This window comes from Corvus brachyrhynchos, unplaced genomic scaffold, assembly GCF_000691975.1.
Source record: "Corvus brachyrhynchos isolate BGI_N302 unplaced genomic scaffold, ASM69197v1 scaffold245, whole genome shotgun sequence".
NCBI classification, from domain to species: Eukaryota; Metazoa; Chordata; class Aves; order Passeriformes; family Corvidae; genus Corvus; species Corvus brachyrhynchos.
In genome coordinates, this window is record NW_008238988.1 from 2,028,062 (window position 1) to 2,044,132 (window position 16,071).

The 16,071-nt window shown below is 46.1% G+C and overlaps 1 long non-coding RNA gene across 1 annotated transcript in view; it reads left to right on the plus strand.

The window, feature by feature from the left end:
• The window catches only part of LOC108447792, a 24,779-nt gene extending 8,921 nt beyond the window's left edge, over window positions 1-15,858 (plus strand). The window contains exon 2 of the long non-coding RNA XR_001863479.1: window positions 11,311-15,858. This is a non-coding gene — a long non-coding RNA (uncharacterized LOC108447792). The remainder of the gene's footprint in view (window positions 1-11,310) is intronic.
• Window positions 15,859-16,071: the final 213 nt, after the last annotated feature.

Here is a 16,071-nt window from a genome sequence, read left to right on the forward strand (position 1 = left end):
GATGTGAAAACACAGCCACAAAAATAAAACCCGATAAAACCCACCCCTTTTCCCCTCAAAATAGGCTTGGCTCAATCCAAAGGTCATTGTCAGCCCACTGACTTCTTCTAGATCACATAGACAACCTGTCAGCTCCTCAGGGATTCAGTCTCCAAATTCACAGATCTGTGAGGTAACCACAATCTTCCTAACAGAGATTTTTTACAAACAAATGTCCCTCATATGTTTTTACTCCATCAAGAAAAGACAAGTAGCTTGCATCATACAACTTTTATGGTTTTTCCCTGCTAAGCAAACTCATGTTAAAAAATGGCTGAAAGTGACCTAAATGAGCAAAAAACTACCCAGGAGCAATGTTTATTTTGCAGAACAGAATTCTGTTCAGGAGCCCTCATTAATGTGAAAAGTTTCCGCATGACCTCAGAGTTTCTGTAGCCTGTGAGCGTCCTGCAGCCTCTGCTGCATGTAAAGAAATGGTAAAGAAATTGCTGCTGCAACCCCGTGGAGAGAGTAATGAAGTTCTGTCAATCATGTCTGAGACAGCACGAGTGGTTTATTTTTTAAAATAAATTATAAAACCACACATCTCAGTGCAAGAACTTTAATGGTGCAGATGGATTCTCACCTGAAAAATGCTGCTAAGCAGAGGCAGCTGCTGGTCCCAGGGCTGTGGCCAGTGTCAGACACATCCTGAGGTTGGATGTGGCCACCTTCAAAGTGCTGAATATCAGTGAAATCAGGCCAAGCTCTTGCTGGCTTATAGGAAGGGTATGAGGAAAAAAATAATTTCCTGGAGTTAGCCAATTTATCAGACCAGAGAAAGTCCATAATCTCATCGATTAGCATCTCTTCTTCTGTTGGCCCTCTCTAATCTCTCCTGTCTGGGCAACTCCTCCCAAACACCTCATTGCTAAATAGCAATTAAAGCATAAGTACATTAGCAAGTCCATATTGTAAACTGGCTTGCAAGCCACACAGTGCTGCCAACCCTCTCCGTGGCAGTGGAGCTCTGCCTCATCTCTGGCCACTTTCCCGTGCTAGGAGTATTGATCCATCCCTCTCAAACAACACCAGAGTTCATGTCCCGCTGTAACACCATTTTGACCTTTAGGAAGTGACTGCAGCTTCTGCAGGGCAGGAGGTGTTAAATGGGGCTGGGTTCAGGTCATTGGCCCTGTTCCCAGGCAGCTCCTGCTCCAGCAACTGCTTTTTTCTCTCCACTTGACCAGGCCAGAAGTTGTCCTTTCTCTTTTCAGATAATGGGAAATGTTCATACTCAGTCATATATGCAATGGCATTTTGCAACTCTTCAGTCAGTTCTCTCTGCAGCACTGACAGTTTGCTCACAGAGCCCATCAGGCCAGGGAAACCCAGGGCTTTCAGTAGCTTATCTCCAGGAATATGGGGATCAGCCATGGAAACCTGTCTCCATTTACCCTGCTGGGTGTGCAGAGGAGCTGGGATGGGGTTTGTGAAGTTGAGGCAAAGGGGTTTTGACAGGAAACCATTGTCTGGGGAGGGAACCAGGTGTGATAACCCCTGCAGATGGGGACTCTCTCACTGCCAAATTGAGGGGATGTGCATAGAAGAGGGGAGGACAGGCAGCAGGAAGGCACTGACTCCATATTTCCCCCATACACAAAATAATCTCTGTTTTCCCAAGTCATCTCTGTGACGTTTTGCTGTGGCAGGTCATAAGGAGCAGTTTCCCAGGAATGAAACGGGACACTGCTCCAAAGCACGTTGAGTTTGACTCAGTTTGCTGATGCTGCTGAACACACGAGTTTGCGGGCAAGCCGTTCCCCCTTTGCTGCTCCGTTCCTTCTGCATATCAGCATGGCCAAGTTCACTTCCCCTGTGGTGAAACAAGGAGCTAAAGAGTTATTTTAGAGTCCTGAAGACTTGTGTGAGAGCATGGTGAGGGCCTCCTCACTTGTTTTCATGCCATTTTGGTGGAGAAGCAAATAGCCAAGCCTAGAAAGAGGGAGGCTTTCCCAGGACATCCTTGGGGGTCCCTGAGCTCCTGAAGCACACAGGGGATGGGTAAAAGGACAGAAGTGGCCCTAGAGCACAGGGATGGTGAACACATGACTCAGCCATGAAGTGGTTTCAGCAGAGGGATGGTAATGCACAAGCAGCAAGATGGGAGCCACCAGCACAACATTTCCTGTTAACCACACACCAGACTTGCTTGGCTTTCCAAGGAAAAGATACCAAGGAGGGGAAACAGGGATCTGCTGAGTAGCCATGGCTTGGTCCATGCTAAAACCTTAGACACAAAAGATAAGAGAGGTCTGAGTACACATGAGAGCTGCAACAGGAAATGAAAACTAAACAGGGGTAGAAGCAGGGTGAGCCCTGCAGAGAGGCAGGAGAGAGCCCACAGTCTGGCAGAGGTCTGGCAGCGCTGGGAAAGTGCCCACCAGCCCTGCACAGAGCTCCAGTCTGAGCTGGGGCTTTCCCAGGTGGGCTCTGCTTTTTTTTCCTCTCCAGCAAAGGGGATTTTCGTTGGGGCAGTGATCCTGTGCAGGGCTGGCTGTGGGGCAATGCTGCCATCCCTGTTGTGAGTTACTTTAATAAACACTCTCTGCCAGCAGCCTTTTAATGGGAGCTTTGCCTCTGGAGGATGTGACGTGTGGTAACAGTCTGTCTGCAGAAACACTTGCCCATCTGTGTGCAGAGAGAGGCCAAACTAGGAGTTTTCTCCTTATTCACACATGCACAACACACAAAAGCGGTGTGTTTTTAACCTAAAACTTGAATGTTTTTGTGGAGCACGAGCACGGCGCTGTCAGATGCTGGGGGATAATTTTTCTCTCCATCACACACAGCAGGATCTGCTGCCAGGCTGCCCCATAGTAGCTCGGAGTGCCTCTCTTTATCCTGGTGGAATATATTTTATGCTTCCCAGCACTTGGATTTACTGAAGTCCAGTACTTACAGAAAGCCACCGGATATTAAAAAAAAGCACTTGGATTAAAACTGTAAAAATGTACAATGTTAATAGCAGCACTGATTTTTTAAGGAGTTAACATGTGGAAAATAGAGCTGACCGCATTTCGTAAATGTTTAAAGGATGAATGGTATTTTGTGGCAAAATGCTTTTTACTGGCAGGTGGGGAGGGAGCATCTGAGGCAGAGGGACTAAATGACATAAATTTGTCTTCCTGTGTATTTTGGAACATGATTTATTTGTGTCCATTGACATGACAGCTTTTTTTGGTAATTTCTTCGTTTCCCAGCAAAGAAGCCTTAATCTCCTTACTGGAAATTGTACTATTTATGCAGAAAATCCTGCCCCTGAGATTGCTTGAGATCATGAGTTATGTAACCCAAACAGATGGAGCTGGAACTTTTTTTTTGAATGTCAATTCATATTATAATCCCAACGGGCTGCAATCATTTATCAGCTCATTTGTAGCATAGAAAAAATAGACTGAGGATTTAAAATGGGCATTTAATATACACTTCCACAGGAACACTTATGCCAGTGATAAGACTGTCACTAAATACCAACAGTAATAGCACTTATTACAGACTTTCCTCATTCTTATGAACACAAGGGCTCTGTGTGACACACACAATAGTATGGGCATGATATTATGACCCTCACCCTGCCACAACATGTCTATGGCTGTATTTACCCATTGGATAGATGAGTTTATCTGCAGTGCTGGTCTGAAGTCAGACCTGGGAGTACCTGGGAGATCAAAACTGGTGAATAAGCGGGAAGGGAGAGGCAGAGGAGAGCAGGGTTGGAGCAGCCCAGGGCAGGGCAGTCAGTGTGGGGAACCTGATTAATGCTGCCTTGTCCAACTCTGGAGCAGTACTAAGCCTTGTACTGATGAATCACCCATCCAGCTGATCACGTGGGTGCACTGTAAAAGCCAATATATCATACACAATACCTAGCTTTAAATTTCACATTTGCTTAATAGTCCTTTTGCTAATATGGTCAGGCAGATAAAATCCTAAAAGGCTCAATTACCCTTGCAGAAATCTTATCCTTTTATTGTTACTAATGTGGCTGTTCTCTTTTCATGGGACTCTGAATCAAGACCATAGGAAAAAGAGGATGAAAAGGGATGGCAGGGAAAGGTAATAAGATTATTCCAAAAGAGAATTAATATAAATGGAGTAGCTAGGTGTTCTTAAAACTGACAAGGGCTTGATCAGATAAATTTGAGAGGAAGAAGAGAAAACAAAAGATTAATTTTAACACAAATATAGTGTTCTATCAAGGTGAAGTTTACAAGGGCTTAGAGGAAAAAAAAGCTACTGCATTTAGATACAAACTTAGTCCCACCACATTACTTTTACTCCATTCTGTGGGAATTCCCACTGTGACACATTTGCATATTTGGGCCCAAACTGTAATCTAAGGCTCAAACCACGACAACGAGCTTTGCTAGAGGAGAGCTTTCAGTGCAACCACAGAAAGCTGAAGCAGAGCTCCTGGCATGACGCAGAACTTTCTGCAAAAGCAAAAACAACACCAAGGGATGATGCAGCTGCCAAGGCCGGGTTCAGGGGTCTGTGCACTGAGCTTGACCCCCGTAGACCTGTCTGTGTGATGTGTTCAGGTGTCACTGCACAACCACTTGGTTCCAGCAAGGGGTGTAAGGTGGTGGAATGGGCTCTGGGCCAGGGAATGTAACAGAGACCCTAAGACCTGGTCTGTCTCCAACACCCTCTACAACCTTTCCACACATTTGTGGAGGCATTTAACTCTTCTTGAGACTGTTGTGGTGCTTGCCCTCTGGGTTGTAATTCCCAAGGATGTGACCCAGGATTATGGCAACAGCTCAGGCTCCATTGCAAGACCAAACCTTACCTTTTGATCCCATCTTTCATTTTGCTAAAGCTCAAGCACTTCCTCTGGGGAAAACTTTCAGGGGACCAGCCTAGGAAACTGAGCCAGAGAGCTGCTGGCAGCCAGGCATGTCAGCATCAGCCCTTGTCAGGTCTCACCACTGACAACAGATCTTACAGTGAAAATATTTCTGAACAGGACAGCAAAAACCAAGTCAGCAGTTAAATATTTAAATCCAGATGTGCTTATGGTCTCTAAATTCTCCCATCCACTCTAGCTTCACTTTTTTTCCCCTTCTCATATTGCTTTTAAGACTGCAGAGAGAACAATATATTTTAGTGAAGCATCAAGTGATGGAGATTGTTAAAATATGGTCTGACAGTAGAAGGAATTACAACAATACAAAGATAGGCCCAATATAGCCAGGGGAGTGCCATTGCTTATACACAATGCTAAGCAGCACCTTGATCTCCTTTCTTCTGGGCTGGGGGCTTTACCTACTTAGTACTACTAATGTGAGAAAAATTAAAATGAGTTTTTAATTCATTCTGGATCTTGGCCAGTTAATTAATTTAGTTAGATGATTTTCTATTAGCCAAAAAACTTCAAAGATCCCATTTTTCTTTCCCCCCCCTTTTTTTTTTCCTCACAAGAAAAGTAATGAGCTTCTGCTTGTAAATATATGTAAATGTTTACCTGAGCAGGATTTTGCTCAGGCTTATAAAGCGTGAGCTTTCTTTAGAATAGCTTTTCCCTGGATGATGTAATTTACTTGACTGGGTATTTTCTATCCTTGCACAACTCCGTTAGTCGATCTAAGCAGATTAACCTAAGCACCAACCTGGCACTCGCTTTGCCAAACAGTTATTCAGTGCCTTGCAGAGAAGGACTGTTATTTTGGGGAGGCAAAGAATCCCTTCTGTGTGCCTGAGATGACTTTCAGATGGGTGTTAGTCTGTTTGTGTGTAAATAGGTCTGAAAGCTCCAAGGACTGATGGGCAAGAGGAGCCAGATAGTGTATTAGCAGTTATGTAATGGGAGCAGCTCTAAGAGGAGAGAAAAATGCTGTTTTCTCCCCATTGTTGCAATGACAGTTGAGAGTCAGATGATTTAAAGGGCATAGAGAAGGTTTTAAAGAGAGCATCCACAGCCCTGGTTATGTTCCCTAAATCTTCAGCCCCACAGAGTTCTTGGTATCAGAGTCTGGGTTTGTGGAGGATGGGGGAAAAAAGAGGGGACGGGGAGAAACAAGGTTTATTTTAGCAAAAAATGATTCTCATACAGGGGAAGGGTGACAGACTGAGGGCTTTCAGGAAATGTTTTGTTTAAACTGAAAGCACAGAATGCGGGAAGCAGATTCAAGCCATCCCCACAGCACGCTCCAAAATGCTTCAGCATCACCCGGTCAGTCTGCCCTTAAGGGCAAGATAATTACAGCTGTGCTGTCTGAACGAGGGATTTTTTGGTTCACTGATCAAAAATCTTCCTTGAATCAACTTGACATTTGACTCCCTGTTTTTGTTAGAGTTTTGGGGAGCTCGGCATTTCCCCTCTTTTCACTTAAAATTTTTAATGTCATTCAGGCAATGTTCAAGAAAACAATTTTTCATTAGAGCTAGGGAGATTTTAAGGCAAAAAGGCATCATGGGTAATTTTGTTATCATAAAAGTACTTCCAAAATTCAGCTCAGATAACTTGTTCACCCCAAAACTGCAGGCCCCTGTGGTGAAATTTCTTTCTGCATTTCTAGTGAGCTCTGAACTAATACTCAATTTCTCAATATTCCTGCCTATTAAAGACATACATTTGGCATATCCAATCACATCTCCCTCTTGTGGCTACTTCCCCGGACTAAAACGACCTGCTATTTACTTGGCATTATATAGGATTATATGGGTTGTACCCCATTTTCCAGCCCTGAGCTCTGCTGATGACAGTACGTGGGTGTTTGAGGGGCTACATCACCATTTCCAGACCTGTGCTTCCCAAACAAGATGTCACCAACCCCCTCTCTGAGCTTGGGGACACCAATATCAGACTGGAGGGTCCTGCCAGCCCTGCTCCAACCAGCTCATCTTTTAGACAAGCCAAGAGAGTTGTTAGGAAAGAAAATGCTTCTGTGTCTGAGTGATGGGCAGCTGAACAATTGTTTGTTTCATCACACAATCCTGATGAAACTTGGGCTTTATAAGGAGTTTTGCCCTCTTGAGCCCTTGTGGAGATTTCCCCTTAAATTACAGCGTTTTGCTGCTCCCCACTTGGGTTTTACAAATAGCTGCTTTTATAAGTACATTTATCCTCCTGCTAACGGTTTCACAGCAAATGATATTTCATTTTGATGAGAAAGCTTTTGAGCTGAAGCCAAATTGCTGCAGGCAAAGCAGATTTTGTTTTCCTACAGTTTAATCAGTAGGAAATTAAGAGGCCAATATTGTGTTGCCACAGACGTGGAAGCAAGCAGCTGCCTTTGCTTGGGTGAGTTTTTCCTCTCCTGCACTCCCCAGGACACAACCAGGAGTCAAAAGCCACACTGTCTAACATAAATCCAATGGTCTCAACCCTCGGCCCGTGTAAATCAGCATTGCTCCACCAGGAGCAGGTTTACAGCCTTTGCATCAGTCAGCAGGTACAGAGCATCCCTCACAGAATAGCCTGTGATCAGCCAACCTCTCTCATTTGTTTAAAATTCAATTTTATGTTTTAAGAGAAAATTGAAGGCGTAATACAGATTCCTGTTTGTGTCCTTGCCTCCAGGGAAGGCAGCTCCTAAGCAGCTGCTGGCAGCTGGTCAGACAGTACGAAAATCTACTGGAACTCTATATATAGATATTTTCATGCTGTCTGGAAGGGTCAAGGGTTTGCTGCTCCAAGGGAAGGTGTTTCAACGCAAGCATTAATGCGACATTCTATTTACAAGGGGGTGACTCAGCCACAGAAATATGTGCCTTTTATCACACATTTGTAACTCAGTGAAAAAACAAGTTTAGGGGACTTCAGTGTGCTTATTCCACAGCTCAAATTGTCCATCCAAAAGATGTTTATCTCACAGGTTTTAGCTAATGTCAGACAGTATGGACTAAATGCTTTCCAAGCATATGGATTTTCTGTGGGAAATGCAATACCTGTGTTTCTGTAAAACAGACCCCGCAGTGTGATTTAGGTGATGGCTTCCCAGTACATGCATGAAAAATGATGAGGGACCTGTAAATTCTGCAAGGATCTGTCCCCACGCAGTCTCACTTCACAGCAAAAGGCTTGCTATACATCCAGCACCCATCCTCGGGAGCGAAAGCTCCTCGCTGGGATGCAGAGTGATTCCAGAGGAGTTTTCTTCGGTCGGCACAGAGGAATGCTGCCAGCAGCCGCCCTGCAGGGCTGGAGCGCTCGGACTTCTACCCGGGGTCATCTGAGGCTAAGAGCAGCGGGGGCCACGTTGGCTCAGGCTCCTCCTGCCCTCTTCTAATCAGGATCAAACCAAAACTCATCCTAGTGCCGGGCCTGGCCCCCCTGCTTCAGCCCGGGGCGGGGGATTTCCACCCGCTTTGCCGGGTTTTTAAGGGGAGACATCTGCGAACTCCAGCTCTCCCCGGCTCTCCTCGTGTTCGTGTTGGAGCAGGCTCAGCCTGGGAGACCCAACGGGCTGGAGCCGGGAGCGGGGGAGCAGCCGGGAGATGCCCGCACTGAATGGCTGTAAAAAAACCCTCTTGAGAGGATGGCACCGGGCTGTGGCGCTACCCAAAGCCAGCTGAGCTGCCTCCCACCCTAAACAGGTCCCCCCACGCCGCCAGCCATCCCCTGCACAGCATCCAGAGCCCGTGGCGGGGCTGATCCGTATATTCAACAGGGAAGGAGCATCTTCCATCCCTGCCCCGGCGTTCAGCGGCTTTCCTGGGAAGGCAGCTGCTGGTAGCTCATTGTAGCAGAGGAGGGGCGGCATGGAAACCCTTGTCACCCTTCTCAAGGTTTCCTCACGAGGAGAGTCAGCACTTTATCATATCGCTGGCGGAAACCATTTAGAAGCTCCTTAATTAGCCCGTGGTGTCAGGCAGTTCCTGTGCCGGCGGCTGGTTGGGTCTGGGTGACACCACAGGCTTCGTTTTGTCACATGGAAAAAGTTTTCGTGTAAACCACAGCAAAACCGTGTGTTTGCCTGACTACCCGGCGGGCTGGGGGTACAGCGAGAGGACGTGGAGAGGGGGCACTCATGTCACACAGGATTTGTGTGACGTCCTGATAGAGAGCGACAGGCTCTGGACGAGCTGGACTTCTGTAGGTCTCACCTCTAAAGCATTCTCTGCTGCCCAGCTCCCTGTGCCACGGCTGGTGGGAGGAGGATGGCAATTCTTCTTGGAGAAAAGTTACTCAGCACCTGAAATGACCATTCCACATCCTGCCGCACAGCTCACAGCCAGTGAAGACAGTTTTCTTCTTTTTTCTCTACCTGAAGTCTCACAAAAGACTTTTTTTGTAAGCCTCTCTACCATGAACTGTGCCCTGGGTACCATCACTGCAGCAGCTCCATCTCATCCTCCTGCCTCTACCAGGGCTCCCAGCCACAGCACTGGGGGACTGAGGGTCAGATAAGGAGCTCTTATCCATTTCATGCCAAAAGTAGAGGCTGAGCTAAAGCTTTTTAGACACTAATATTATTGTTTAATTAGGTAGCTAACTGAGCTGTTTACTCAGATGAGAAACCTGCTTCCCATCTGGGAAATCTACCTGCTTCCCCCAGTGTTTGGGCCAAGCCCAAGCAAAGCCAAGCTATGGCTCCCCAGTTAGAAGGAGCACCAAATCCAGAGGCTCAGAGACTTCTCCTCACTGCTCCCCTCCTCAGGCCTGTGCCCCCCATTCCTTATTCAGCCCCACGTGTTGCTCATCCCTCCCAAAGCTGCTGATCCTGCCTGTGGCACAGCTTCCACCTCCTCTCTCTCTCAGCCCCCAGCACACCTCTCCTCCCACCTCCCCAAAATCCTTCCTCTGGCATGAATATGCATCATGCAGCTTAGGGCTTTTCCTTAAACACAGGGGTGCCCCTGAGTGCACTCCCATCTGCTGTTATGGATATAAAAGCAGTTGTACAGATGTATGAGCATTCATGTGAATATGGTCATATATTACAGGGAATTGTTCCTCCCAAAAGTGTCCAGAAAAGAGCAATCTGGGACTGCCTGTTGCTGATTTTTCTCATCTTTACCCCCACACATACAGGGGAGACTTCCACAGGCAATAACAACTGGAAATAGATTCCTGATGAAGTCTAAATTAAGAATATTTTCCTCTGCTTAGGCAGGCATTTGACAGTGTAATTCTTAAATAGACTTTATTGCTATTAAATTTAATACCCATGAAGGATTACATATCTGCTTCTTTGCAAGTCTGACAGGATTAGGAGAGTGGTGTCTGCTCAGTGTTCTTAAAACATCAAACACTAACAAAGCCCTGAGCAAGAAACCTTTTCTGAGGGCTGTAAAATGCCAAGGGTCTGGGGAATTGCAGTGTGCCAGGAAATCGGATGGAGTGCCCTTTGAGGAGCTCCACATTCCAGCTGCTGAGGCACGTGGTGACAGAGACATAGCCGCTGTGCCTGCACCCAAATACTCCAAATCCTGCTCCCTGGCACTATAAAAACACTGGCTTCAAATCAGGCAGCTGGCTGGAGGAGCAGGAGCTCACACCCCTTCTCCAAATGCTGAGAAACTCTGGGATTCGGGGTGAAAATTCTATTTGCAATATTCACATTGCAAGGAATTAATTGTTCAGAGTTGCATTGTTTGTAATGATCTTCCTCTTTCACAGAGATATATATGGAAAGAAGGTCAGTGCCTCTACGGATTTGTAATGGGGATGTTAAATCCTTGTTAGAGCAGGAGGCACAGGCCAGGATGAGATGAGCCAGGCTGCCTCCAACCTTCCTGGAATGGCGAGGGATTGGCACAAGGCCCTTTTAGGGCTCTGTCTCTTTAAAATGATCCTCAGTTTCTCAAAAGAGGCTGAAAGACAATATTGTTTGCTCTAATTAATGGCCTCCCCAGCTCAGGCACCAGCCCTAGGCAAATCCACCCCAAAAATCCCCTGGAATAAACACTACCACTTTGATGATAGCTAGGAGGTGACTTGCCTTGCGTTACAGTAAATTGGCATGTGGGAAGAGCAAACCAGCCTCGCCACTTCCCAGCTCCCTCTGGAAAGCTCCTGTGCAGCCTGGGATCCTCCACCCTCCATCTCCAAGGAACTGGGACAGTGCCCTGCGAGTCAGAGCCATCCCTGCCAGGCTCTGAAGGGCCCATAAGCACCATATGTATAGGTACAAGGAAGCCTATTTTTGGTTCAGCTGCTGTTAGGGTGACTCCAACACCTATAAAGATGGATTAGCTTTGGATATTTCCAGGAATAAGGGTTTGGCACTGGAAACCCTAGAAAAAAAGCACTTGAATTAAAACAATGGTGGGGATTTCTTGTATTTGTATTGTACTATTGTAATATTACTATTGTTACAGCTCTTGGGAAGGGAGCATGCATGGCAGGAAGGCTGGAGGCACCTTCACAGGCAGAGCTGATCTGCAGAAGGTGAATGACAGCAAACAGCAACTCCTGACAGGCACAGAGAGGATTCACCCACCTCCAGCACGATGTGATAGCCAGGAATCCCTGGAAAGCTCATTTTCTGCTACAAAGGGGGAAGAAAGAAGAGATTAGAAAAGAAAAATGACTCTAAGAGTTGCCTTCAAAACTCCAGTAGCACATTGAAATGTAATCTCCGATTACTTCTTCACCTCCAGAGCTCAGCTCAAATTCCTCCTAACTGTTTCCTTTAGATCAAAGGCACAGAAACTTGAAAAAAAATAATAATCAAAGCAGCAAACAAATCACGAAGGAAAAAGGGCTTCTTAAAGCAGTGAGTGAGCCAGGTCTCCATTTGCCTAAGGAGAGCCCACAGCCAGAGCCTTGCAGTTGCTTACTAAGAGATGGGGTCACATGGGAAGGCTCTCGGCTAAATCCTCTGCCCCAAAACCCACATCTAGGCTCAGGTGAGCCTGGTTTAAAGCCTTGCTTCCAAACCGAGCTGCTTGCACTGAAAAACAGCTGGGGGCACAGGAGAAAATCCGGAGTGATTGCCAGGGGCTGGGAAAGGGGTCAGGCACCTTGCCAGAGGTTCCCAGTGGCTGAACCTCACCCACAGTTACCCAGCCCCAATTAGCCTAATGGGAAATACGAGTTTTCATTAATAGACTCCAGGGTGGGAGGATGTCACTGTGTCACAGGTTTGAATCATCTGCTCACTACGAGATCACAGCATCAGTCAAGAATAAATATTTCCATCCTCATCTCAGATTAGTTGTCATCAGAGGCTGATGTGAGTGCATGAGGACCCACAGCCATCTAACATAGGATCACAGAATCACACAATGGTTTGGATTAGAAGGGACCTTAAAGATCATCTTGTTCCAACCATGCTGCCATGGGCAGGGACACCTCCCACTAGACCAGGTTGCTCCAAGCCCCGTCCAGTCTGGCCTGGAACACTTCTTGAGATGGCGAGTCCACGACGTCTTTGGGCAACCTGTGCCTCACCATCCTCACAGTCAAGAATTTCCTCCTAATATCTAATCTCACCCTGCCCTCTTTCAGATTTAAAGCCATTCCCCCTTGTCCTTTCACTCCAGGTCCTTGTCTAGGGTCCCTCTCCAGCTCTCTTGTCAGCCCCCTTTATGTACTGGAAGGTGCAATAAGGTCTCCCCCAAACCTTCTGTTCTCTAGGATGAAAAACCCCAACCCTCTCAGCCTGTCAATATGGGGCACAGCAGGTTTTTTCCCAGATGGTCTAGTGGGAAGCAGCCCTCAGAATGCGTGGGTAATTCATTACCAGCCCGCAGTAATAAATGCTGCACAGCGTATGCATTCCTGACGCGGGACTGATGGGTCTGGCAGCGAGCAGTGCACTCCTGGGGAGTTTCCTTTGCATTAAGTGCTTTTGACACTAATGTTGGTGCCTAAGCAAACACATTAGGATGACTAAAACACCCGGGCTGCTAGGAATCACAGAGCACACACTGGAAATGCATTGGAAGACCAGGACCGAGAGGAGAGCAATGTGCTTTTGTTTTTAAGGCTGGCCTTTGCACGGGTGTATTGGGTTCTGTGAGGTGCCTGTGGGTGAGACAACGACACTTCCTCTCAACACTCCTTTGCTATTTATGAAGCAGACCTAAATATTCTGCATTAAAAAGTCACATAGGTGGATTATGCTCATGTGAAGAGTAATTGGATTTGATTGTGCTCTTTGCTGATACAGGAAGTAAACCCACAGCCTGCACTCAGTAGAATTAGTGTTGTAAGGATGGCTAAAAGGAGAATAAATTCAGCTTCATTGCCCATATTTCCCAGTGCTACCGCACAGCACTAAAGGTTTTGTTGCTCAGATCTGCAGCCCAGATATTCTCATTTGGAAGAACCTGAGATTCCAGGGATTATAAAGGATGTGTGGGAGTACTAGGCAGATCTCCATGCTGAAGATGAAAAAGACTTTCATAGAAGTACTTCACGGCCTTTGAAACAAGAATAAAGCATGCAGGATATTTTTAGCAGCCTGCCTGCATTTGCCAACACCTGCATCTGCTGATGGCAGAGGCTCCCCAGCGTCGACACTCAGCACCTCTCGTTGCCACTCCGCTCTGGAGAAGTGATATAAGAAAAGTGGGAAACGACATGCTTGGCTGAAACAGGGAGTGTACCCCTACTAAAGGATCCCTGAAAAATCACCTCTGAAAGACGTCAGGGACGATGGTTCCCCTTCTGCCAACCCGTTTGTGCTCTGAAGATGCCACCCTGGAGCACCGAAGGTTGTATGGTGGAAATGTCCCTCAGGGCATGAGAAAGACCACGGTGGGACTTGTCCATCAAGACTTCACAAGCTCCCTCCTCTGCCCACCTCTTCTCTTGATTAAGGACACAGTTTCTCCAACCAGATCCTCTGTTCTGGACTTCTTTCTGGAAAGCCAAGTGGTAGCTGTTGTCCCAAGACAGCAGCACTACCCAGCTATGGAAATACTGAAGTGATGCGAGTTAAAATTTCTTTGGAACTCACACTTCAAAGCATCATAAAAATACAGAGTGGTTCAGTGTTTTGCATGTTTGCCTACCACTCCAAAGAACAGTTAGGAGCAGGTCGATAAGTGGGGCTTTGTAATTATCCTGTGTGTTTTTTCTCTCACCCCATCTGCCATTAGTTCCCTTAGAAACAGGCACACACACTGGAGTGAAGCATTTTCCCATGAAAAACTATCAACACCAGATTGTGTATGTTCTTAGGAAATTACTTGTTTTTACTTGTTTGGTTTTTTGGCATTAAAAATTTGTAGTGTCTGAATTTTCCAGCAAGAGAACCTTAATCTTATTGTATAAGAATTCTCCCAAGCCAGTAATAACATTTCTGAAGGAACCAGTCATGGAAAACATGTTTCTCAGAACTGTTCTCAGGACGAGAAATTTCCTAGGCAAATCTAAAACTCAAAAAAAAAAAAAAAAACACCAAAAAAAAAAAAAAAAAACACAAAAAAAAAAAAACAAAAACAAAAAGAAAAATTTGAAGCCAATGGGTTTGGGATAGAGGGATGGCTGGAACTGCTGTTTAAGAGTGATAAATAGGAATTAGTAAGTTTCTGCTCCTAAGAAGAAGATTTTCCTGCTTCACCAGGATGGCCAACCTGATTAGACTATAAAGTGGGTTAGACTATAAAGGGTCATCTCACATGGGAATAAAACTATCAGTTTATAGGAGCTGGGTCATGCAAATCCACACACCACTATTCATCAGTTTTCAAGCTCAGTGAGAAGTCCAGGATGATTTTCCTGGTTGCCCAGTTGGTGTACAGTCCCTGGAATTATTCAGAGTCAGGCTGGGTGGGGCTCAGAGCAACCTGGTCTAATGGAAGATGTCCCTGCCCATGGCAGGGGGTTGGAACTGGACAATCCCTTCCAACCCAACCCACTGTGGGATTTTATGACATCCAGCCCACACACAGGGTGGCTGTGCCCTGCTGTGGGGGGCACTGACACAACTCCTGTCCCCAGGACCTCCCCTTGCTTACCAAGTGTAGCTGCAGGGACGAGCTCTTCACCCAGAGCCCCACATGGAAAATACATTTTGCTGACAGAGTCATATCTCTCAATTCTCCTGTTAGAAGGGGAGACATGAGTTTTGTCTCTGCTAAGGCTTGTGTGTGCAGTAAAAGCCCTTCTATCAACAGGCTCCAAGGAAATGAGCTGGCTACATCCCAACTAAACCGTGCAAGATCCAATCTAACACCTCACAGCTTGCTGGATTATTGTCTGCTTGAGCTGAGGGCATTCAGCTAGAGCAGGGTCTGTGACCAGGGCTCGGGGAAGAAAGGATTCACATCACCTCGAGCTCTCTTTTGGGTTTGCCTTTGCTTCTGCCGTTGTGCTGTGCTTTGTATTCACTGGACATCCCTTCTCTCCATCAGGGCATCCTCACTCTGCACTCTGATGATCCAGAGAAAGTTTGGCTACAAAGGGAAGAGAAAAAAAAAAAATCATACCTACCAAGGACTGTAAAGAGCAGCATCAACTTGATAAATACTGTTCACTAGTAGCAGTAATGATTTATTGATTTTTTCAGGAAACAGATTAATTTAGAGCCATCTAACATAGATCTTCCTTTTCCTCTGTATTTATTGCTGCTGCTCAAAGTCTTTCGTTGTGATCTATGGGCATGTTGCAGGGCTGAGCACTGCAATAAGCATGGCTGTCCTGGATTATTCATTTACCAAGGAGGATCTTTGTAACAGGAGGCCAAGGGCAATTCCAATCCCATTCTGAAAAGCCAGATTTCATTCAGGCATCCTTTGAGGAGCAGAGTTTCTCCATCATCTGAAGCTATTGCCTTAATCTAAATTGTTGGTTCAATTGCTATCCATGAATTTAGTACTTAAAGGGATTAGGGCAAAAAAAGCCTTGATTTTCCTTCTGACCTTTTAACATCATCAGATGAAAGTTGGGACATCAGTAAAGGGGTTTTAAGTCAATAATTGTTTTGTAGTGATGGTATGTTTGTAAGCCAAACACTATCCCTGCCCTAATCCTTGCTCCCTGTATGGAGCAGAGTCATCTGCTGTAGTCTTCTGCGTTCGGCTTCACAGCAGCCTTGCCAACAGGACAGAACTTGCAAACAAGGCAAGAGAGCAGCGATCCAAATAAAAATTGCAGAGACTATGCTGCTCTGCTGGAGCCCCAGAAAG